The sequence below is a fragment of the Canis aureus genome, chromosome 4 (genome assembly GCF_053574225.1).
Source record: "Canis aureus isolate CA01 chromosome 4, VMU_Caureus_v.1.0, whole genome shotgun sequence".
In the NCBI taxonomy this organism is placed as follows: Eukaryota; Metazoa; Chordata; class Mammalia; order Carnivora; family Canidae; genus Canis; species Canis aureus.
Window position 1 is genome coordinate 25,932,666 of NC_135614.1, and position 23,570 is coordinate 25,956,235.

Sequence of the window (23,570 nt, forward strand, 5' to 3'; positions counted from 1 at the left end):
TGTGAGAAACCCCAAGCAGGCTGGACATATTGAAAGCACAGTTTTCAATGGGTTTGCCAACACTGTTGCTGAACAAACTTGGATAAACTCATCCCAAGAGAAGCCAGTAACTCAAGAGACGAGGGTTTGGAAAAGAGAAAGTGAGAGATTTACTTCAGGTGCTGGCAGCTAGGGGAGGCAGCAGCCTCAAGCCTTACCAACTGACCTCTGCCAGCAAGATGGACACCTGGGGCTCTACAGCGAGAGGTTCAGGGAGGTAACACAAGAGAGCACATAATCATGGATGGGGGTCAGTATGTGTTCAGCAGTGATCATGGGTAGGGAAGGGGATGTGGTGGGATGTTGTCTTCTAGGCATTCTGTTGCTATCAGGGCTTTTCTGGTCTGGCGGTTGAAAGGTTCCAGTCATTGCAAATGTCTCTGTCCATGCATTAAGAAAAGTGCTATAAGAAACCAACATTATGGGTTTTAGTTAGAATAGGAGTTAAGTCGTCTTGTCTCTTTCTGTTTGTTTGTTTTTTGTTTTTTTGTTTTTTAAGATTTTACTTATTTTTTCATGAATGAGAGAGAGAGGCAGAGACACAGGCAGAGGGAGAAGCAGGCTCCATGCAAGGAGCCTGATGTGGGACTTGATCCTGAGACTCCAGGATCACGCCCTGGGCCAAAGGCAGGTGCTAAACCGCTAAGCCACCCAGGGATCCCTCTTTCTGGTTTTTACTTTTGGGGTCTATAGTTGAGCAAGAAGGCTTGCTGACAGGAGCATGATTCAACCATGAAAAAATTATGCTGTAGATGAATATTTACTGACATAAACATACTTTTTATCTCCAGACCCATTCTCTTCCCTTAAGGTCCAGACTTATACATTCTACTTCCTATTATTAAATATTACCACTTGGTTGTCTACTAGGTATCTCAAATCTAACATGTCCAAAAGAAAAAAAAACTTAATTCTCACCAAATACAACCAGTCAGCTCCTCCACATTCTTCCCTATCTTAGTAAATAGTACTACTTATTATTCACTCACTTGCTCTAGCCAAAGTTGGAACCATGTTTGACTTTTTCTTTCCTTAAGACCTCATCAATTCATCAGCAAATCTTATGGGGGTACTATCAAAAAGAACCCTCTCACCACCTCCACTGTTACCATCCTAGAACAAAGCCACTTATATCTACTGCCTAGAACACTACAATAGCCTATTTGATCTCCTTGTTTTCATTATAGCCAATCACTCCACACAACAACAGGAGGAAAAGCAAGGCTTTTCCAGAATAATCTTTAATAAATTAATGTCATTACTGCACATAAAACATCCCAATATCTTCCCACTACATTCTGAATAAAATCTAGATTCCTTATCTTAAATCTCTAATGATCTACCTTCAACTTTTCTTAATGTTCTTTGCCCTTCATTTTTCAAAGATTCCAAGCAACTTCCCATCTCAAGGCTTCTTCACTTGCTAATCTCTCTCTCTCCACTGAATGTCTATTCCCTAGCTCTTTGTATACTCTGAACCTTCATTTCATTTAGGTCTCTACTTAAATGTTATCCTCTTCAAAGGGACTTCCCTTCATACAAAATTATAACCTGTTTCAACTATACTACTTCAATGAAAAAATAAATTTTTTAAACTAAAATTATCACTTGCCAGCCTATCTCCTTACCTTGCTTTATTTTGTTGTTGTACTTAACTATAAGCTTCCTAAGGCACTTTGTCAATCTTGTTTGCTAAGGCATTTCCAGAGTCTAGGACACTATGTGGATAAATAATGGGCAAAACAGAAATACTTATTGGAAAAAAAAAAAACTTGTTGAATGAATGATTAGGATGTTGGGTGAGAGGAACAAATTATAAGAGTACTTTCAAAAATTATTTCATTCTCATAAAATTAAACAAAATGGAAAACAAAAGCCACTACATATACACACATACACATCCACACACACAGGATCAATCCTCATTATTCATGGGTTCCATATGTGCAAATTTGCCTACTCATCAAAATATATTTGTAACCCCAAAATCAGTATTTGCAGCACTTCTTTGGTCAATCACAGACATGTGAATGTACAGAATGGTAAAAATTTTTAGTTGCCTGATGTACACATTCCCAACCAAGGTCAAATTAGGCATTGCTTGGCTTGCTTGTTTCAGCTTTCATAGTATAAAAAAATTCTTTTTTGTGGTATGTTTAGTGCCACATTTTTCATATTTTTATGCTTTTGATTGGTTATTTAACTGTTTAAAATGACCCCCAAGTATAGAGCTAAAGTGCTGTCCAGTGTTTCTAAGTACAAGAAGGCTGTGATGTGCCTTCTGGAGAAAATACAGTTATATACATTCATTCAGGCATAAGTTACAGTGCTATTTTGAGTTCAATGTTAATAAATTAACATATATTAAATAAAGTGCCTTTTAACAAAACACATAAATGTTTATTTTTTCCTTATTTGTATTTTCTATTTTTTACAATAAAAATATATATTTTAAAGATTTTATTTATGCTTTCATGAGAGACACACACAGAGAGAGAGAGAGGCGCAGAGACACAGGCAGAGGGAGAAGCAGGCTCCATGCAGGGAGCCTGATGTGGGACTCGATCCCGGGACTCCAGGACCACGCCCTGGGCTGAAGGCAGGCACCAAACCGCTGAGCCACCCAGGGATCCCCCCACAATAAAAATATTTTTGTTGGAAGAAAAAAACTGAGTCATTTCTAACACTATATAATAAGAATTGTATTAGTAAACATTCTAGGGTAGCCAAAAAAATATAAAGTAAAAATAGGATATGAATACTGATTTTTTTTTCAGTAATAAAGGTATAAATTTATAGTTCTCCTCTTAACTTAACCTGGGTCTTCTAAATGAAATCCCATATGTGCAAATACCCATGTACATTTATACACTTGTCCCTGATCAGTAACCAATAGACAATTCAAATACTAACAGTTTAAAACTCATTCACTTATAATTATAGAATCTTAGAGTAGAAAGACTCTTTAGAGAGTATGTACTTGGGATACCTGGGTAGCTCAGGGGTTGAGCCTCTGCCTTCAGCTCAGGGTGTGATCCTGGGATCCAGTATACAGTCCTGCAATGGGCTCCCTGTGGGAAGCCTGCTTCTCCCTCTGCCTATGTCTCTGCCCCTCTCTCTCACTGTCTCTCTCATAAATAGATAAATCTTAAAAAATAAAAAAATGGAGACCACATACTTAATTTTCTAACCCAATGCAAGAATCCTTTTTATAACCTTTTTTACAAGTCACTCAGCCTCTGCCAGAATATGTTCAACTACAGAGAGCACATTATCCCATATGGCAGCAAATTTTATTTTTTTAAAGATTTATTATTTTTTAAGATTTTATTTATTAATTCTTGAGAGAGAGAGAGAGGCAGAGACACAGGCAGAGGGAGGAGTAGGCTTCATGCAGGGAGCCCGATGTGGGACTCAATCCCGGGACTCCAGGATCACGCCCTAGGCTGAAGGCAGATGCTAAATCGCTGAGCCACCCAGGCTGCCCAGATTTATTTATTCATTTCAGAGAGTGCACACGTGCATGCAAAGGGGGCAGGAACAGACGGAGAGAATCTTCAAGAAGACTTCCTGCTGACTGGGGAGCCCCACACAGGGCTCGATCTCACAATCTATGAGATCATGACCTGAGCTGAAACTAAGAGTCAGATGTTCAACCAACTGACTCACCCAGACACCCCAAGGCAGCAGATCTTATTTTACACCCATCATCCTTAGTTCAATCTCTGATCCAAAATCAAGTAGATATACTCTCTTTACATAACATAAGCCTTCCAAATATGTAAGACAAAACTCATATGTTCCTTTAATCACCTCTTTCGGGCTAAATATTCTAGTGCAACTATGACTCAGTGTGGTACACAACTTTATTCATGCCCATAAGCCCCTCTTTGTGTGTGTGTGTGTGTTTTTTTAAGCCCCACTCTTTGAATACAGGCTGGACCTGATGATTTACTTCTAATAAACAAAAAATGGCAAAAGTGATAGAATGTCATTTCCTAGATTAGGTTACAGACTCTGGCCTCTGGCTTCTTCACTGTCATGGAAGCCAGTTGTGGTGTTTTAAACTGCTCTGTGGTGAATCCCACAGGACAAGGAACTGAAAAAGGCCTCCAACCAACAAACCAGCAAGGAACTAAGGCCCTCAGTCAATCAACCCATGAGGAACTAAATCCTCCCAATAACCACATAAGAGAACTTGGAAGCAGATCCTCCTCCAGTTAAATCTTCAGATGAAACCGAAACTCTAGCTAACAACCTGACTGCAACCTATGGGAGACACATCTTGATTCCGTTGCTTTTTTTTTTTTTTTTTTTTTGTAATCAAAACTTAAGAACTTTATTTTTTTTCACATTCAAATAAATGAACCTTTTTTTCAATTAACATATAGTGTATTATTAGTTTTAGAGGCAGAGTTCAGTGATTCATCAGTCTTATATAACACCCAGTAGTCATTCCATCGAGTGCCCTCCTTAATGCCCATGACCCAGTTATCCCATCCCCCTACCCCCTCCCCTCCAGGAATCCTCAGTTTGTTTTCTATGATTAAGAGAGTCTCAAAAAAAAAAAAAAAAAAAAAAAGAGTTTCTTATGGTTTGTCTCCCTTTCTAATTTCATATTGTTTTATTTTTTCCTTCCTTTCCCTATGATCCTGTTTTGTTTCTTAAATTTCACATATGAGATCATATAATAATTCTTTCTCTGATTGACTTATGTCGCTTAGCATAATACCCTCTAGTTCCATGCACCTTGTTGCAAATGACAAGACTGCACTTTTTTGATGGCTGAGTAGTATTCCATTATACATATTTACCATATCTTTGTAATACCCATTCATCTCTCGATAGACATCAGGGCTCTTTCCATAGTTTGGCTATTGTGGACACTGCCGCTATAAACACTGGGGTGCAAGTGCCCTTTTGGATCATTACATCTGTATCTTTTGAGGTAAATCCCCAGTAGTGGAATTGCTAGGTCATAGGGTAGCACACATGAAACTGAGATAAATATTTGTTGCTTTAAGTAAGTCACTAAGTTTTGAGGTAATTTGTTACATAGCAATAGATAACTAATACACCTAGAAATTTTACTTCTCATTGAAGCTTAAATTCTCAAAAAAAGAAAAAGAAAAAAATTCTCACACATGTATCTTTATTAAATAGAGAAAAAGAAAAACAAATTAAATGCTCAAAGGGTAATTAATAAATACAATGTACTATATAATGTACTATACAATGTGTAATAAATACAATGTACTATAATAAGATTTATTGCTATGTATCATTCAAAATAGATAAACTAGATCTATTTATTTAAACATTAGATCACAACATAGTAGTGAGGAAAAAATACAGAATTACCCCTAAAATATTCCACTTATGTAAAAATTCTAAGGTTTCTTTTTTTTAAGTAATCTTTACACCAAACCTGGGGGTGAACTCACAATCCCAAGAACAAGAGTTGCATGCCCTACTGACTGAGACAGCAAGGTATCCCAATATATGTAAAATTTTTATTTCCTATTTTTAAATATTCTATTTTTAAGTGATCTCTACACCTAACATGGGGCGTGACCCAATATCAAGAGTTGTGTGATGCATGCTCTACTGACTGAGCCAGCCAGGTGCCCTCATTTATGTTAAAATTTAAAATTTTTTTTTAAATTTTTTATTTATTTATGATAGTCACACAGAGAGAGAGAGGCAGAGACACAGGCAGAGGGAGAAGCAGGCTCCATGCACCGGGAGCCCGACGTGGGATTCGATCCGGGTCTCCAGGATCGCGCCCTGGGCCAAAGGCAGGCGCCAAACCGCTGAGCCACCCAGGGATCCCCATTTATGTTAAAATTTAAAACACATAGAGCACTACTATATATTAGTTGTGAATACATATATAAAACTCTAAGAAATGGATTGCATTTCTATTTAAATATGTGAATTAAACAATTTACCTCTACTCCCTCCTAATTTAATTCTCCACTAAAAATAAAAAGGAATACAAAAGATAAAAATCCACATGGACAAAGAAACTGAGAAAGTAAATGACTGCAGGGGTAGAATTTACACAAAATTTTAGAAGCTGGGAAGCAGATAAATGTGTGGTAATTGATTAACATACCAGAGAAAGAACCAGAGGGTAAATGTTGGCAAACAAAAGCATACATACTCCTACTACAGAACCCAGGAAAGGCTCAGGAATTGGAACCCTTTGAAGGATGGAATGTGGGATGGAACTCAAAAATGGAAAAGCAATTTAAACTGTGTTTAAGCAGTAAATGCATCAAATTCTCTCTTTCAATCCTATACAGCCAGGCAAATGCCTCCTCCCTATATCTCACTTTCTGAAGTATAAGCCAGAGGGCGTGTGATAGGGGACACCAGGCACAGCAGCTAACCAGGGTAAGATGCCTTACTACAATTAGGGATGTTTTTAATTCAATATAAAGTCCAATCTTTAGGTTCGTCTGGGGTGGCTCAGTGGTTGAGCGTCTGCCTTTGGCTCAGGGCATGATCCCTGGATCCGGGAATCGAGCCCCCACATCAGGCTCCCTGTGTGGAGCCTGCTTCTCTCCCTGCCTGTGTCTCTGCCTCTCTCTGTGTGTCTCTCATGATTGGATGCATAAAATCTTTTTAAAAAGGGCAGTCCGGGTGGCTCGGCGGTTTAGCGCCGCCTTCAGCCCAGAGCGTGATCCTGGAGACCCAGGATCGAGTCCCACGTGGGGCTCCCTGCATGGAGCCTGCTTCTCCCTCTGCCTGTGTCTCTGCCTCTCTTTCTCTCTATGTCTCTCATGAATAAATAAATGAAAGTTTAAAAAATAATAAAAAATAAAAAGCATGAGGAGACTAAGTGGAAGTCTATACACTGAATGGGGAGATCCCCAGTCTCTCTCTTACCTCTCAGCACCAAAGTATTGGTACTCAGACTCCAAGCTCCCCTGGCAGGAAACTGGAGAACTTCCATCTGGGAAAACTAATCAGCACAAAAGAACACCTATAAATACATACAGCTGATGGTACTCAAATGGAGTTAGGGAGGAGCTTAAAGGAAACAGACAATGCAGAGAATATAAGAAGACTTAAAATTCTAAAATGTATTTCTTAGATAAAATTTTACATCTCTAAATCAAGAAATAATAACAAAGTTCAATGAAAAAATTTGAAAGACAAATTTAAGGAAATCTCCTAAAAAGTAAAATATAGGGCAGCCCGGGTGGCTCAGCGGTTTAGCACTGCCTTCAGCCAGGGCCTGATCCTGGAGACCCGGAATCGAGATTCATGTCGGGCTCCCTGCATGGAGTCTGCTTCTCTCTCTCTCTCTCCCATGAATAAAAAAATAAAATCTTTTTAAAAAAATTTTTTCTAAAAAAAAAAAGTAAAATATAAAGACAGAAAAAAGAAAATAGATTAAAAGACAAAGAATCAATCCAGGCTTTCCAAAAAAACAGAAAAGTATGGAAGAAAAAGTACAAAAAAATCCCAGATTTTAAGATCTTAAGTTTTCAATTTTAAAGGAATCACAGAGCTCTTAGCATAATGAATTTAAAAATCCACACTATAGCACAAATAATACTAAACTGTAGAACACTAGGAATAAAGAGAATATTCCGTAAGTTTCTAGAGAGAAGGAAGAAAAGGTAACAAAGGAATTAAATCAGAATGGCATCAGCCTGCATAACAATGTAAACGTACTTAATGCCACAGAATTATACTTCAAGAGTATAATTAAATGGTTAAAATGGTAAGCTTTATGTTAGGTATATTTAACAAAAAAAAAAAATTTTTTTTTTTTTTAAAAGAATGATGGAGCAGGGTGCCGGGGTAGTTCAGTTCGTTAAGCATCTGACTCTTGATCTCAACTGGGGTCTTAATCTCAGAATTCCAGCCCTGCATTGGACTCCATGCTGGGCATGGAGTCTACTGAAAAAAAAAAAAAAAAAAAAAAGAATAATGGAGCCCTTCAGTAGTAGGATCCCAATTCCTTGATAAGAATTAGTGCACAGATGGGGCAGCCCAGGTGGCTCAGCATTTAGCACCACCTTCAGCCCAGAGCATGATCCTGGAGACCGTGGATCGAGTCCCACTTCAGGCTCCCTACATGGAGCCTGCTTCTCTCTCTGCCTGTGTCTCTGCCTCACTCTCTCTTTCTCTGTGTCTCTCTCATGAATTAATAAATTAAAAAATCTTAAAAAAAGAATTAGTGCATAGGGCACCTGAGTGGCTAAGTGGTTGAGCATCTGCCTTTGGCTCAGGTCGTGATCTGGGGGTCCTGGGTTAGAGTCCCACATCAGGCTTCCCAGAAGGAGCCTGCTTCTCCCCCTCTGCCTGTGTCTGCCTCTCTCATGAATAAGTAAATAAAATATTAAAAAAAAAAAAAAGGAATTCGTGCATATAAAAACACTACATTTTCTTTTCTTTTCTTTTCTTTTTTAAGATTTTATTTACTTATCCATGGGAAACACAGAGAGAGGCAGGCTCCATGCAAGGAGCCTGATACGGGACTCCATCCTGGGACTGATGTGATCACACTCTGAGCAGAAGGCAGACCTCAACCGCTGAGCAACCCAAAACACTACATTTTCTGTAGAATTCTGAAGTAAGTGTATGCACTGCAAACACCCAGCCTATTTTAGCAGAAATTACATATTTTATTTCTTAATAAAATACCATTTGTTTTTGTAAAAATAAAAAGAATCATATTAGACTTTTCGTAGGCAATACAAGAGGAAAATGCCAATACCTTTAAAATAATGAAAAAAATGATGTCCAACAGAAAATTCTATTCCCAAAGGGAGTATTACTTAATATGGAGGGTAGAATAAAAACATTTTCATATATGCAAGATTTCAAAAAATTTAATTCCTATAAATGTTAACTCCCAGAGAGCTGCTGGAGCATGTACTTCACCAAAATGAGGGGGTAAACCAAGAAAGAAAACGACATGTAATTCAGAAAACAGAATTCCCAGGAATGACAGTGAAAGGAAATCCCAGGTGAGAGCTGCAGAGCAACCAGGCCTACCTAACAACGAACCCAGGCTAGAGCAGAATATAGAGGAATATACAGAATATACAAAGTAGATCTCTAAGGATTAAAAAAAATTGATAATCTATTGGATTTGAATAAATAGGGCAGAGTTGTATGGTCCTGGCTGGGAATCTGGGAGTGATTTAGTAATCTGAACTTTAAAAACTGAACAAATATGAAAAGTAAGGCAATTAATTATGCCTAAGGAAAATCAAAAGTTGTATAAGAAAATATTTAAAATCACTGTACATTATATGGCTCAGGTTCAGTAATCTGTGTAAAATAAAAAATAATGACTTAACCCCCTAAATTACATAGCCATATTGAGAATATAAGGGAAAAGACATTTATGCATTTAAAAGAACCAAAGGCGCTGAGTGAAGTAAGTCAGTCGGAGAAGGACAAACATTATATGTTCTCATTCATTTGGGGAATATAAATAATAGTGAAAGGGAATATAAGGGAAGGGAGAAGAAATGTGTGGGAAATATCAGAAAGGGAGACAGAACGTAAAGACTGCTAACTCTGGGAAACGAACTAGGGGTGGTAGAAGGGGAGGAGGGCGGGGGGTGGGAGTGAATGGGTGACGGGCACTGGGGGTTATTCTGTATGTTAGTAAATTGAACACCAATAAAAAATAAATTAAAAAAAAAAGAAAAAAAAAAGATGAAACCACAGAAGAAAAAAAATAAATAAATAAAAGAACCAAAGGCTCATCTTCTATGACACTGTATACAGGTTTACTAATTTTTAAAAGCAAGTGTTGTAACTATTCCATTAGAAATACCGGGATGCCTGGGTGGCTCAGCGGGTGGGCGTCTGCCTTTGGCTCAGGGCATGATCCTGGGGCCTGGGATCAAGTCCCACATTGGGCTCCCTGCATGAGCTGCTTCTCCCTCTGCCTGTTTCTCAGCCTCTGTGTGTGTGTGTCTCTCATGAATAAATAAAAATCTTTGAAAAAAAATATTTAAGATATATGAGTATGGTTTCCTCTAGGGATGGGATAACTGCTATTTTTCCTTCTAAGCATATACTACTATTTGAATTTTTGAAACTATGCACATATATTACCTTGGTAAGAATAAGATAGAGTTCCTTGTAGGGAGAAAGAGCATAAGGGCTTTAGCATTATCTAAATTTTTTTATTTCTAAAAGAACAGCTAAGAGCGGTTAATTGTGGATGTTGGGATTATAAATGTTTCATTTACAGTTTTAAAACTTATCAACACTATCTTCCCCAAGTCCCAACACTTTTCTATATAAATGGCTTTTAGTTCATTTATAGTCTTATCTGCCTTCCTTGGAATGCTCTCAACTTAGTGTCCATTTAAACAAACACGCAAAATGTGCTTCCAACTCGTACAAAAATATATTGGGATCAATACTTTTGTGACCTGGGTAAACTTCTGGCAATATAGCTGAAGGTGTTTTTAGCAGCATGTTTCATAGCCAGTTCATGCTACATTTGTGATTAACCAAAACTTCCAGATATTTTTCACACGAACTACCACTACAACCAGATCTTTCTTATCCTGTTCTTATACATTTGAGGTTCTGAATTTAAACATATGGATGATCTCTGTTAAATTTAATTTCAGTTTGGGCCTATAATTTCACCCTGTGGCTATAATTCTTTAGGCTTTATTCATCATCTGTCATATTAACTACTCCTACAGCTTTGCAATACTTACATAATTAATATGTTTTTTTTTCAATTTTCATTCTATCTAAGGTCTAAAAATAATCCATCAGAGACTTTCCTGGTGAAGCCAAGAATCTAAATGGGTACAGTTATTCAATTGTCTATACATTCACCTAATCAATTAACCAAACCATATTTTACTACATAACATTCACAAATGCATCATGAAAAACTATGAAACTGTGGGATTATGACTATAACTAGAACAATCCCCTGACCTACTACCTCATACTTCTAAATAGAAGTAACAGAATTAAAAAATTGAAATAGAAGTAATTTTTGAAAAATCACCCATCAACTGCTTTTGTTTACTACCCCATTTCGTCTGTTTAATCATTTATAATTTTTCTAGAATTTAACATTCATTTCAGTTTTCCAACTACTTTCCTCTTTTTAGATATCAGAACATTTGTCTCTCTTTGGCTTTTATGATTTCTCAAAGACTAACCAGTGGCTCTGAGATCATTAGTTAATTCAGCACTGTGAAATTCAATTGAGGCTTAAGATTTAAATTCATCTTTAAATATTCACTCTTAACACCCTGGGCTAGTTTCTGGTTACAAATCACTTTATATTTTCTAACTTGAAAACTATCATCCTTGCTGCTAATAATATAGAACATATTTTCTTAAAAAAAAAACTTTACAATTTCTCAAAATCCTATAAATAGGTTAGATAGAAAGTACTATACCATTGTGCCGGTTTATGCTTAAGGAAACTGAACCACGGGGAAATTAAAATTATTTGCCCAAGGTCAAAGAGCTACCATAAGCCAAAATCTTCTATCCCAGTCCAGGGCTCTTTTCATTAAGACTATGTGGATTTCTAACACAGAACTACTTAAGATTGCACATAAAATTCCTTGCTTAAGGAGTGCCTGATTGGCTAAGTGGATTAAACCCACTGCTCAGCTCAAGATCCCAGGATTCTGAGATTGAGCCCCAATTCCAGCCCCCTGCTCAGTGGGGAGCCTGCTTCTCCCTCTCCTTCTGCCCCTCCTCCTGCTTGTGCACAAACTCTCAATCTCTCTCTCAAATAAATAAAATCTTTTTTTAAATTTCTTGCTTAAAAACTGATTTTATGATTAGCGGTTGACAGGGGTTAAATAAGGGGTGTGCAAAGAAGTGAGTATAGCCATAAAGGGCAACATGATGGATACTGTGGTGATGAAAATATTTTGTAACTTTACTGATATCCTGGTTGTGGGGTAGCCCGGGTGGCTCAGTGGTTTAGTGCCACCTTCAGCCCAGGGCCTGATCCTGGAGACCCGGGATCAAGTCCCACATCGGGCTCCCTGCATGGAATCTGCTTCTCCCTCTGCCTCTCTCTCTCTGTGTCTCTCATGAATAAATAAATAAAATCTTTAAAAAAAAATCCTGGTTATATTGTACTATAGTTTTGCCAGGTGTTACCATTCAGGAAAACTGGGTAAAGAGTATAACAGATCTCTCCTAACTCTACATGAATCTAGAGTTATCTCAAAATAATAAGAAGTTTAATAAAAAATAAATAATGGATATTTTTTAAGCAATTTCATTTTTTTATATTTTATTTATTTATTTAGAGAGACAGAAAGCATGCATGTGCACGGCACTGAGGGAGAGGAACAGAGGATGGGGTAGAAAGACAGGGAGAGAGACTCTCAAGCAGACTCCCTGCTGAGCAGGACACCCCCCCTCCTTCCGCAAAACACACACACACACACACATGCCAGGCTCAATCCCTTGACCCAAGACCATGACCCAAGCAGAAGCTAAGAGTCAAGGCTCAACCAACTAAGTCCCCAGATGCCTCTAAACCAATTTCCTTTTAAAGAGCCTTAAAGTAAATAGTTTAGGTAAATTAAAACAAACCAACAACAACAACAAAAAAAAAATAGAATAGAATCATGCATAGGGCTCTGAAAGCCAGCACAGTGGACTTCAAAAGTAGGATAATAAATAAATAGATAGATAGATAGATAGATAGATAGATAGATAGATAAAGTAGGATAAGTCCCATCAACCGAAGCTCAAAAAAGCCATAAAGAAAAAAATTCCCATACCTGGAAATTAAAAAGGATCCCCCAAAATTCTTATTTCCCAAAGCAGCAAACAAGACAGTATAAAAAACAAATTATTAAGTCACCTCCAAAAGAATCATTAAAGTTAGAACTACCAAAGCTTTCCTCAACCCACCACTTTACTGCAGTCCTCAACTTAGAGAAAGACAGATTGTCCATGTGTGTCACCTTCAACCTGATATTCATAGCTACATGCTTCAAAAGAGTTCCCAAATTGCTTCTATTTTTTTGCTACTCACAAACTGCCTGAAGCTTCAATCATTTCCTGCTTCTCCCAGCTGCAGGACTTGCAATTAGGAAAACATTCACTCGGCGTCTAGATCAGGTCTGGGTAGAAGGATGAGCTCATCCCTTCAGATACGCACCTGATCCTCAGGAAGCTGCTCCTCCTCCAGCAAACAGGTCTTTGTATGTTTAAAGTGACACCCACAACCTGTGCAACCACTTGGCCAGAGCCAGAACAAGTCCTTCCCTATACACGCCTGGTGCCATGGAATCATTTCCTGCTCTAGCCACTTCACACAGCCACAAAGTTCAGGCAGCAGTGGCAACAGCAGCTACTGCTGCTGCTCTAATTATGGACGCACCAGAGAACTGAATTTTCAGCTACAATGGAGATCAGGTCCTTCAGTACTACCTTGTGAACCTTGAGCTGTTTGTTTCAACAGATCCTTACCCAGAGTCAGACCTTACCAGAATCACCCTATTTTCCAGAATTTACAACTCATTTTCCTACACCAGGATTTATAATGCTTCTACATCTCTTACTGTTTGTCCTGTTCACAAGTCTCAATTAACCAAGGCAGCTAAATGTACTATATGCAGTTAGAACTAAATCGTGAAAACTCAAGTTAGCTACTCAGTTTTACTACTTTTTTTTATTTTTTAAGATTTTATTTATTTATTCATGAGATTCACAGAGAGTGAGGCAGAGATATAGGCAGAGATCACAGGATCACAACCTGAGCCAAAGGCAGACACTCAACTACTGAGCCAGCCAGGTGCCGCTCAGTTTTACTACTTCTAAGAAAACATTTACTCTGACACAGCTGTCTATTTATTGATAAAGGACATAATCCTTTTTTTTTTTTTCTTATGATAGTCACACGGAGGGAGAGAGAGAGAGAGGCAGAGACATAGGCAGAGGGAGAAGCGCTCCATGCACCGGGAGCCCAACGTGGGATTCATGACCCGGGGTGAAGGCAGACACAACCTCTGAGCCACCCAGGTAGGTGGATGTAGAAATTATTTAAAAACAAAATCTTGGGCAGCCTGGGTGGCTCGGCGGTTTAGCGCGCCTTCAGCCCAGGGCCTGATCCTCGATCCCCAGGATTGAGTCCAGCGCTGGGCTCCCTGTGTGGAGCCTGCTTCTCTCTCTGCCTATGTCTCTGCCCCTCTCTCTGTCTCTCATGAATAAATAAATAAAATCTTTTTTAAAAAATTTTAAGTGTTATAAAGAAGAAATAAACAGTGATGTGGGGGCAGCCCGGGTGGCTCAGCCGTTTAGGGCCGCCTTCAGCCCAGGGTGTGGTCTTGCAGACCCAGGATCAACTCCCATGTCGGGCTCCCTGCATGGAGCCTGCATCTCCCTCTGCCTGTGTCTCTGCCTCTCTCTTTCTCTCTCTCTGTCTCTCATGAATAAATAAAATCTTAAAAAACAAACAAACAATGATGTCAAGAAAGAAAAATATAGAAAAATGTTCATCTTCACAGGCAATCAAAGAAATAGAAATTTAAAATGAGATCTCACTTTTCACCTATCATATAAACTGTTTTTACTTCGTTCAACGTCTATTTATCATTGCTGATATAAGTGCTAGGAAATTTATATTTTTTCCACTCATCCCTGGAGGAGTGTAAATGAACATAACCTTTCCAAAGGGTGTGTGTATCAAAGTAGCAAAAAAGGTCTTCAGGTTCTCCTGTGGAGACTGAGAGTTAATGAATATTTTTAGACCATTACCCACTTTACACATATCAACTACTCTTTTCAGTTTTCAGCCCTTCTGGGATAGAAAGAAGTTCCATGCTCTTCCCCTCATCACACTCTCTTGCTCCAAACCTTTTTTTTTTAAGACTTATTTATTTATTCATTAGAGAGAGAGAAGCAGAGACACAGGCAGAGAGAGAAGCTGGCTCCTCACAGGGAGCCCGATGTGGGACTCCATCCCCGGACCCGGGGTCACGCCCTGAGCCAAAAGCAGACGCTCAACCGCTGAGCCACCCAGGAGTCCCACTCCAAACTTTTCTTTTTTTTTTTTTTTTTCACTCCAAACTTTTCTTAGAAAAAAGTATCAATGCCTCAAAAATAAGTCACATGGAAAACATGGGCACCCAGCCCACTTAGTTAAAAGATGCTAGAAAACACAGAATCTCATTCACACCCACATGCTACTCCAGCCTATAGATGGACTGCTGCAAAAAAATCAACTCAATGAAAAAAACTTCACCTGACTCATCTTTAAATCTGTATGTCTTAAGAATATCATATATTACATGGGTGCCCAGGTGGCTCAATCAATTCAACATTTTGATTTTTGGCTCAGGTCATGATTTCAGAGTCCCGGAATCAAGTCCCAGGCCGGGCTTGGTGCTCAGCAGGGATTCTCTCTCTCTGCTCCTCCCCCTACTCATTCATGCACCTATCTCCATGCACTCACTCTAAAATAAATAAATCTTTTTTTATTTTTATTTTTATTTTATTTATGATAGTCACAGAGAGAGAGAGAGAGAGAGAGGCAGAGACATAGGCAGAGGAAGAAGCAGGCTCCATGCACCGGGAGCCTGATGTGGGATTCAATCCCGGGTCTCCAGGATCGCGCCCCGGGCCAAAGGCAGGCGCCAAACCGCTGCGCCACCCAGGGATCCCTAAAATAAATAAATTTAAAAAAAAAAGAAAAAAGAATTATTATGTATTACAACATAGTTGTATGCCTCCACTTTTTTTTTAAAGATTCTATTTATTCATGAGAGACATAGAGAGAGAGAGGCAGAGACACAGGCAGAGGGAGAAGCAGGCTCCATGCAGGGAGCCCTATGCGGGACTGGATCCCAGGTCTCTGGAATCCGGCCCTGGGCTAAAGGCGGCGCCAAACCGCCAAACCTCGGAGCCACCGGGGCTGCCCGCCTCCACTTTTTTTAAGGCATATCAACATTTGTTAAAATGGGCCAGTAATGTATCTAGACACACACAAAAAAAATGAAACAGCAATTTAGCAAACCAAATGTGAAAAGACTCTGAATAAAAGTATCTGAATGCATTTATCCTAACTATAAGTAGGAAGTATAAATACAGTATAAGGGAAACAAGTAGTTTGTACTCTCATCTATCAATAGCCTCCTGAAAACACTGGTTTCCTGAAATTGGCTGAGAGCATCCATAACTCTATGCATAGCAATTATTAAATATAATTTGGCAATGTGGTACATTAAAAGAAAGAGTTGCAAATCAGAACACCTGGGACATTGAAGCTTTGTGACTTTAGCAAGTGATTTAAAGTTCCTCTAGGGGGCAGCCGGGTGGCTCAGGGGTTTAGCGCGGCCTTCAGCCCAGGGTGTGATCCTGGAGCCCCAGGATGGAGTCCCATGTCTGCACTCCCTGCATGGAGCCTGCTTCTCCCTCTGCGGTCCCTGCCTCTGTGTGTGTGTGTGTGTGTGTGTGTCTCATGAATAAATAAATAAAATCTTCAAAAAAAAAAAAAAAGTTCCTCTAGGCTTTAGTTTCCTTAATATAAAAGGAAATGTATTGGACTCACCCACCTCTAAGCATTAAATCTAGACTTAAGTATCAACAATGATGGTATATTTCATTCTCACTTAGATTTCTAAAGAAACCATGTAGTAAAATATAAAATTTTAATTTCAATCAGAAAATCAGATTTTAGACTTTGGAATACAGAGTTTTAAAAGTCTGAATGCAAAAGTAAAAATACATGTGATATGTATATACATTTTTCTCAATACAAAAAAACCAAAACCCCGAGTAATATAAAAAAAAAAAGTCTAAAACAAAAAAAAAGTCTGACTAAATCTCTTAAAGTCTGTTTTAATAACATTTGCCCTATATTGCATATGAATATAGATAACTGTTTCCATTAAAATGATCACTTTCTAGAAGACTCCAAACGTTAACAACTACTTGTTACAACTATTTTTCCAAGCATAGCTCCCTATACAATCATATACAACACAAATATAGCAATTTACTCAATTCTCTGTACAACAATACAAACCTCCTATTTAGCATCATACTAATATTCAAATTAGGCCCCATATGTAGTGTAAATATTTGAGGGAGAAAAATCTATGAACAAAGATGCAGAGATTGAATTCTGGTCTTCTGGCCAATTCTACCTTCAATCTCTGGTCCCCAAATCCCAAAGTACCCTCCCTGCAAAAGAAAAGAATCTTGCTTAGGTTTTCCAATCACATATATTTCCAACTCCAATCCCTAATTTGCCATTTACTAGCTCTGTGATCTTTACCAACTTCCTTAATTTCTTAAGCTTCCATTTTCTTTTTTTTTTTTTTTTTTTTTTTTTTTTTTTTTTTTTTTAAAGATTTTATTTATTTATTCATGATAGACACAGAGAGAGAGAGGCAGAGACACAGGCAGAGAGAGAAGCAGGCTCCATGCACCGGGAGCCTGACGTGGGATTCGATCCCGGGTCTCCAGGATCACGCCCTGGGTCAAAGGCAGGCGCTAAACCGCTGCGCCACCCAGGGATCCCAAGCTTCCATTTTCTTGTCTTTAAAACTGAAGTACTGGGGATCCCTGGGTGGCGCAGCGGTTTGGCGCCTGCCTTTGGCCCAAGGCGTGATCCTGGAGACCCGGGATCGAATCCCACGTCGGGCTCCCGGTGCATGGAGCCTGCTTCTCCCTCTGCCTGTGTCTCTGCCCCTCTCTCTCTCTCTCTCTCTGTGTGACTATCATAAATAAATAAATAAAAAATAAAATAAATAAAACTGAAGTACTGGGCAGCCCTGGTGGCGCAGGGGTTTAGCACCACTTGCAGCCTGGGGTGTGATCCTGGAGAGTCCTACGTCAGGCTTCCTGTAGGGGGCCTGCTTCTCCCTCTGCCTGTGTCTCTGCCTCTCTCTGTGTCTCTATGAATAAATAAGCAAAATCTTAAAAAATATATAAATAAATAAAAATAAATAAAACCGAAGTACTAGTACCAGTTGTTGAAAAGCAGAGTGTTATAAAGATAAAAATGAGATAATGTGCCTGGCACATTAATAATCACTCAACAAATGTTAGTTATTATGCCTATTATTGACTTAAGAACATATAGTCATATTTATTTTAAAAGAGTACAAAAAAAAAAAAAAAAGGGACATCTGGATGACTCAGAGGTTAAGCATCTACCTTTGGCTCAGGGCGTGATCCTGGAGTCCAGGGATCGAGTCCCACATTGGGCTCCCTGCATGGAACCTGCTTCTCCCTCTGCCTCTGTCTCTCATGAATAAATAAATAAAATCTTAAAAAAAAAAAAAAAGAGTACAAAAAAAGACTTAAATTATGAAATGATCTGTGAATTTTCTCAAGCTTTCATTGTAATGTTTATCTCTTTTGAGAAACATGATCTACTGATGCAACACAGTTTAGAATTTGGTTAATGGTTTGTGATTTTTAAAATCATTTCTTCCTTTTTGGTCTTGTCAACCAGGTAAACTCCTGAGGGCCAGAACCTTGTTTCATAAGCTTGGTTTCTACATCATGCTTATTACATTGTAATTATTTGTTTCCCTGTCACTCTCCCTTTCTAGGTTCTAAACATTGCAAGGCAGAGAGCAAGGCTTACTTGTATTTGTATCCTGAAGACTTGGCAATCACACAAAATAGGTCTCAAATAAATGTTTGTTGAATGGACAAATGAATGAATTAATCTCCACCCCCACACACACACTGTCTAACACAGTGCACTATACATAATAGGAACTCAGTAAAGCTCCTTAATGGATTCGTGCAGAAATCTTTTGGACCCAATCACATAAAGCTGTATCTTGCCTCAGAAAAGTACTTCTACTTTGGAGTTTAGCTCTTAATGTTACAAATTAAAAATTTTAGTCTAACACATATCAAATAAATAGATTTAAAGACTAACTGTATCAAGGCTAGTACCAGAAGGATTTAAAAGACATTATTCTAATTAATGAATTTGTGAACCTCAACATGGAAAAATCCAGTTACATAATTAAAAGAGAGGTTAACCCCTGCAAATTTATACCTACAAAAGATAGTGAGAAAAATTATCAGAAAGTTTGTATCTGTAAACTGAAATAGGTAAATTATTTTTACGCCTGAATTGAAGCCATTGTTTCCACTAGAAATAAGAGTTCAGGAGCAAAGTGGTCCAAAGTGGTCCTGTCTCCACAAAACAATCCTGAGATTCAGAAACTAAGTATTTTGCCCTCTCCTTGATTTTAACTCCTGGGAGACTTCTTTTATTCCCAGATTAGCAGATACTCAAAATTTGTTCTGTCTCAAAAAAAAAAAAAAAAGAAAAAAAAAAAAAAAAACAAACTCACCCATTTCTTAAAAGGCAAATAATCTGAATATGCACACTTTGGGAACACTAAGTTTTATATTCAAGTTAACTAAAACTATCCCTAGTGTGCAGCCTGCTGCTGCTGCTGCAATTAAAACACTTTTCTTAGTTTTTAAATTACATCCGTGGAAGGCTTAATACATTGTTTCACTGTATCAGCTAAACTGGTTTTGTACTGCATGTATAATTTCTTAAGTACACCGTAAAGGAATGCTATACTTGAATAAATCTGGGAAGAAACGTGATCTCAGCATACACACACCCCTTTTTCCAACTCAATACGCTCCAGAGGAAGAACATCTTAGTTTGTTTTTTTTTTTCCTCGGGAGTTTCTCTCCCGCCCCCACCCCACGCTTTACAGCAGCAATCACTCATGATCCCACTCGCAGTCTCTCCGCAGAAAGAACCTTACCAACTAGTAGTAGTTCACCAGGACCCTACTTCCACATCTCATAGTCTGCGGGGAATTTCCTTGGAAGGGGCGGGTGGTGGTGGAGGTCCCGGACGCCACCATTCCCGCCACGCCATTCAGGACCCAGGTCCCGGCGCGCAGTCCTGGACCAGCGTGCGGGGGGCCCCCGGGAGCTGCGAAGGGTCCGACACCGGGCCCCCCCACTCCCCCCAAGTGCAAAGCAAACGGGGCCCAACCTCCGTGCTCGACATACCCTCCTCTTCGCAGTACCCCCATTTCTTCTCACTTATTCCTCGCTGTAGTCCGGTCCCTTTATCCAGTTCTGAGTCCGCGGAACCCTCTTCCTACCAACGCGCACACACCCTCCAAGCTCCGGCCCCTGCCCCTTGAACCCTACTACACCCCGGTCCCTCCCACTGGACCTCACAGCAGCTCCAGCCCTCCCTGAGTGCCCTAGTGCAGACCGGCGTCAGGTCCCTGTACCCACCCGGACCCGGGTTCTCCCCCGCACGTCACACGCCGGCCCATTCCTCCCGACCTATCCCCTCAAACAGGGTTACCCCTGCACCCCGTTACCTCCGACCCCGCCCCCCTGAGGGTGTCGCACTCACTGCTCCTGCCGCCGCATCCTTAACCGCCGCGGCTGCTATAGCTACGGGGAGCCAAGGCAACCAGCTCTCGCGACACTTTCCTCAGCTAACGGCGAGAACAGCCGAGAAGAGCCTCTCTCAAGAAAGTAAACGAGTCAGGCTCGAGAAGGCTAAGTATATCTCGCGATAGTAGTGTGTAAAATGGCGGCCGCCAAGCGTTGTAGGGTGGCCTGGGCAGGTCTGGTGGTGGGCGAGGGTGCGCAAGACTCCGGAGCCAGAGAGTCGGAAAAGTATTGCAGGGAGAACGGGCTCAGCCGGGGGGAGTTAGTATGGCGAACCCTACACTGGAATAACTTTAGGGATGTGGCCTTCTCTTCTCCAAGTGCCTCAAAGAGCAGTGTCTTCCTTCAGCGGGAAGTTCCCTCTCCCTGGCATTTTTTTTTCCCCCTTATGCATGCGGAGTGGTTAGAGATGGAGGGATCAAGTCTGACCTTAGCATCTCCTCGTAACCTTCAAGTTTTCATCCGTTCTTCTCACACTGGTTTGCAAGTGGTATTTGGTTTCACAGAAATATTGGTTTACTTATGGGTTCCCCACCTCTTAGCAGTTTGCCCAACCAAAATAGGAAACAAAAGTTAAAAAAAAAAAAAAAATCAAACATAAGCCCAGGTGTATGGCCTTGGATTCGGAACGGAACCGCACTGATGGATGATTTGGACTTTGCACTTGTTGCTTGCACTCTGTGGATACATCCTTAATGCCTGACTCAACATTTAGTTGTAGGCCCTTCTCTCTGCTCTCACACAAGGGTAAATGCAGACTCAATAGCATCTAGAACAGAAGATGGATTTGAAGAATGTTGGTGAAGCTGATCCGAAGGTAGTGAATTATCTCAACTGGTTATTCAGTTACAAGTCAAACTCCTTGTTCTTTTTTTTTTTTTTTTTTTTTAAGATTTTACTTATTTATTCATGAGAGACAGAGAGAGGCAGAGACACAGGCAGAGGGAGGAGCAGGCTCCATGCAGGGAGCTGCGGGGTCACTCCCTGGGCTGAAGGCAGACGCTCCACCGATGAGACACCCAGGAGTCCCCAAACTCCTTGTTCTGCTGTTTTCCCCGTTCTCACTACTGCACTTAACTTAAAATAACAAGAAAAAACGTTGCTGAACAAGAGTAAAGCAGAGAGGAACAAATAAGAAAATAGAATAAGCGGGGGCAGCCCCGGGTGGCTCAGCGGTTTAGCGCCCCCTTCGGCCCAGGGTGTGATCCTGGAGACCCAGAATAGAGCCCCACGTCGGGCTCCCTGCATGGAGCCTGCTTGTGTCTCTGCCTCTCTCTCTCTCTCTCTCTCTCTCTCTGTCTTTCATAAATAAATAAATATAATTAAAAAAAAAAAAAAAGGAAAGAATAGGTGGGAAATTCACTTTCTACCCTCAGAGCCCCTGAATAGTTCTCATGGTCTAGACCAATGCTGTCTAGTAGAAATATATTGCGAGTTGCATTATGCAACTTAAGATTTCAAGTGGCCACGTTTTCAAAAAGTAAGAAATACGAAATTAGTTTTGGTAATTTAACCCAACATATTCAAAATATTTCAACATGTAATCAATATTTTAAGTCATTTTTTTGAATATTTTTTAATTATTGAGACATTTTACTTTTTTCATATTGAGTCTTCAGAATCTAGTTTTTATATTTACAGAGCATCTCAACTTGAACTAGGCACATTTCAAGAGCTCAATACTTATATGTGACTACTGACTAGTATTGGAAAGGAAAGCTCTAGACAATACACTAGGGAATACCCTATCTTTAGGGTAACTTTAGGGGGATGACTTTGGCCATTGTGTTTTATGTAGAAGAAATTCCTTTTGAAGTGGCTGATTCAAATGACTGCAGAAGCTAGGTAAGTAACAATAAAAGATGACCTACTATAACAGTAGGTAGTAGTGGGGACTAGGACTCATTAGAGAGTACAAGCTCATAACTCAGGACAACTCCCCTGAGCTCCTGAGTTTTAAAAAAATGATGACAAACATAAAATGTCTATGAGCAGTATAGACAGCCAGCTCTGCTGCCAATGTGTGGTCTCTGTGAACTGTGGCATTCAAATATATGAAATATTTTTGAAGAAAAGATTTTTTTAAGGGATGCCTGGGTGGCTCAGTAGTTGAGCATCTGCCTTTGGCTCAGGGAGTGAGGCTGGAGTTCTGGGATCAAGTCCCACATCCCGCTCCCTGCACCGAGCCTGCTTCTCCCTCTGCCTATGTCTCTGCCTCTCTTTCTGTGTCTCTCATGAATAAATAAATAAAATGTTTTTAAAAAGAAAAGATTTTTTAACAGAATAGTGCCTAAATAAAGACATAGCAAACCTCGAGGATTCCACTGGCTGTATCCTGTGCAAGTGTGCACTTATCACATTAAACCACCATTGAAGTGGAATGGGGTAATTGGGCAATGCACATTTAGGAGGTCACTTGAAGTAATGAGTACTGGATTTTTTTTTTAATATTTTATTTATTTATTCAGAGAGAGAGGCAGAGACACAGGCAGCAGGAGAAGCAGGCTCCATGCAGGGAGCCAGACGTGGGACTCAGTCCCAGGTCTCCAGGATCACACCCCAGGCTGTAAGCGGCACTAAACCGCTGCACCACCAGGGCTGCCCACTGGATGTTATAAGCAACTGATGAATCACTAAATTCTGCCTCTGAAACTAATAATACAATGTATGTTAATTAAACTGAATTTAAATTTAAAATTTTTTAAAGGAAAAAGAGAACCACCATTGCAACCTCTGATAATAATTTGACTTACAAGTAGAATTCTCTACTGAGAAAGTAATTTTACAACCAACCTCAGCTCCCTGTAAATTAATAAGCTTGTGACATGATTTTTTGTTATATTTAGGATTTCAGACACCCTAGCATGGAAAAATTAAGTTTCTAGGCTCCCAGAGCTGTTAACTAGCAGACCTTGGACTTTTTTTTTACCCCAACTTTAAGAGTAGGCTTTTAACAATTATTTTATGATTGACTCTGAAATCTCTATGTCACAAGAAAGTTGTTATGTGTCTTTGTATAGCTGATGCCTGACATAATACCTGGTATCAGTAGGCACTCAATAAACATTTATTGAAGGAATATAGACCTGGGGGTGGGTGCAAAGTGGGGGAGCATATAGTTCCTTAAC

The 23,570-nt window shown here is 39.6% G+C and overlaps 1 protein-coding gene across 7 annotated transcripts in view; it reads right to left on the bottom strand.

The window, feature by feature from the left end:
- USP54 (ubiquitin specific peptidase 54) overlaps positions 1-20,546 on the bottom strand; it is a 121,297-nt gene extending 100,751 nt beyond the window's left edge. For 2 of the 7 annotated variants that reach the window (XM_077894986.1, XM_077894985.1), the window contains exon 1: positions 20,044-20,255. The gene's annotated coding sequence lies outside the window, so the exon portion shown is untranslated. The other 5 variants (XM_077894989.1, XM_077894990.1, XM_077894993.1 and 2 more) reach the window with 5 other exon arrangements.
- Between the last annotated feature and the right edge of the window lie 3,024 nt (positions 20,547-23,570).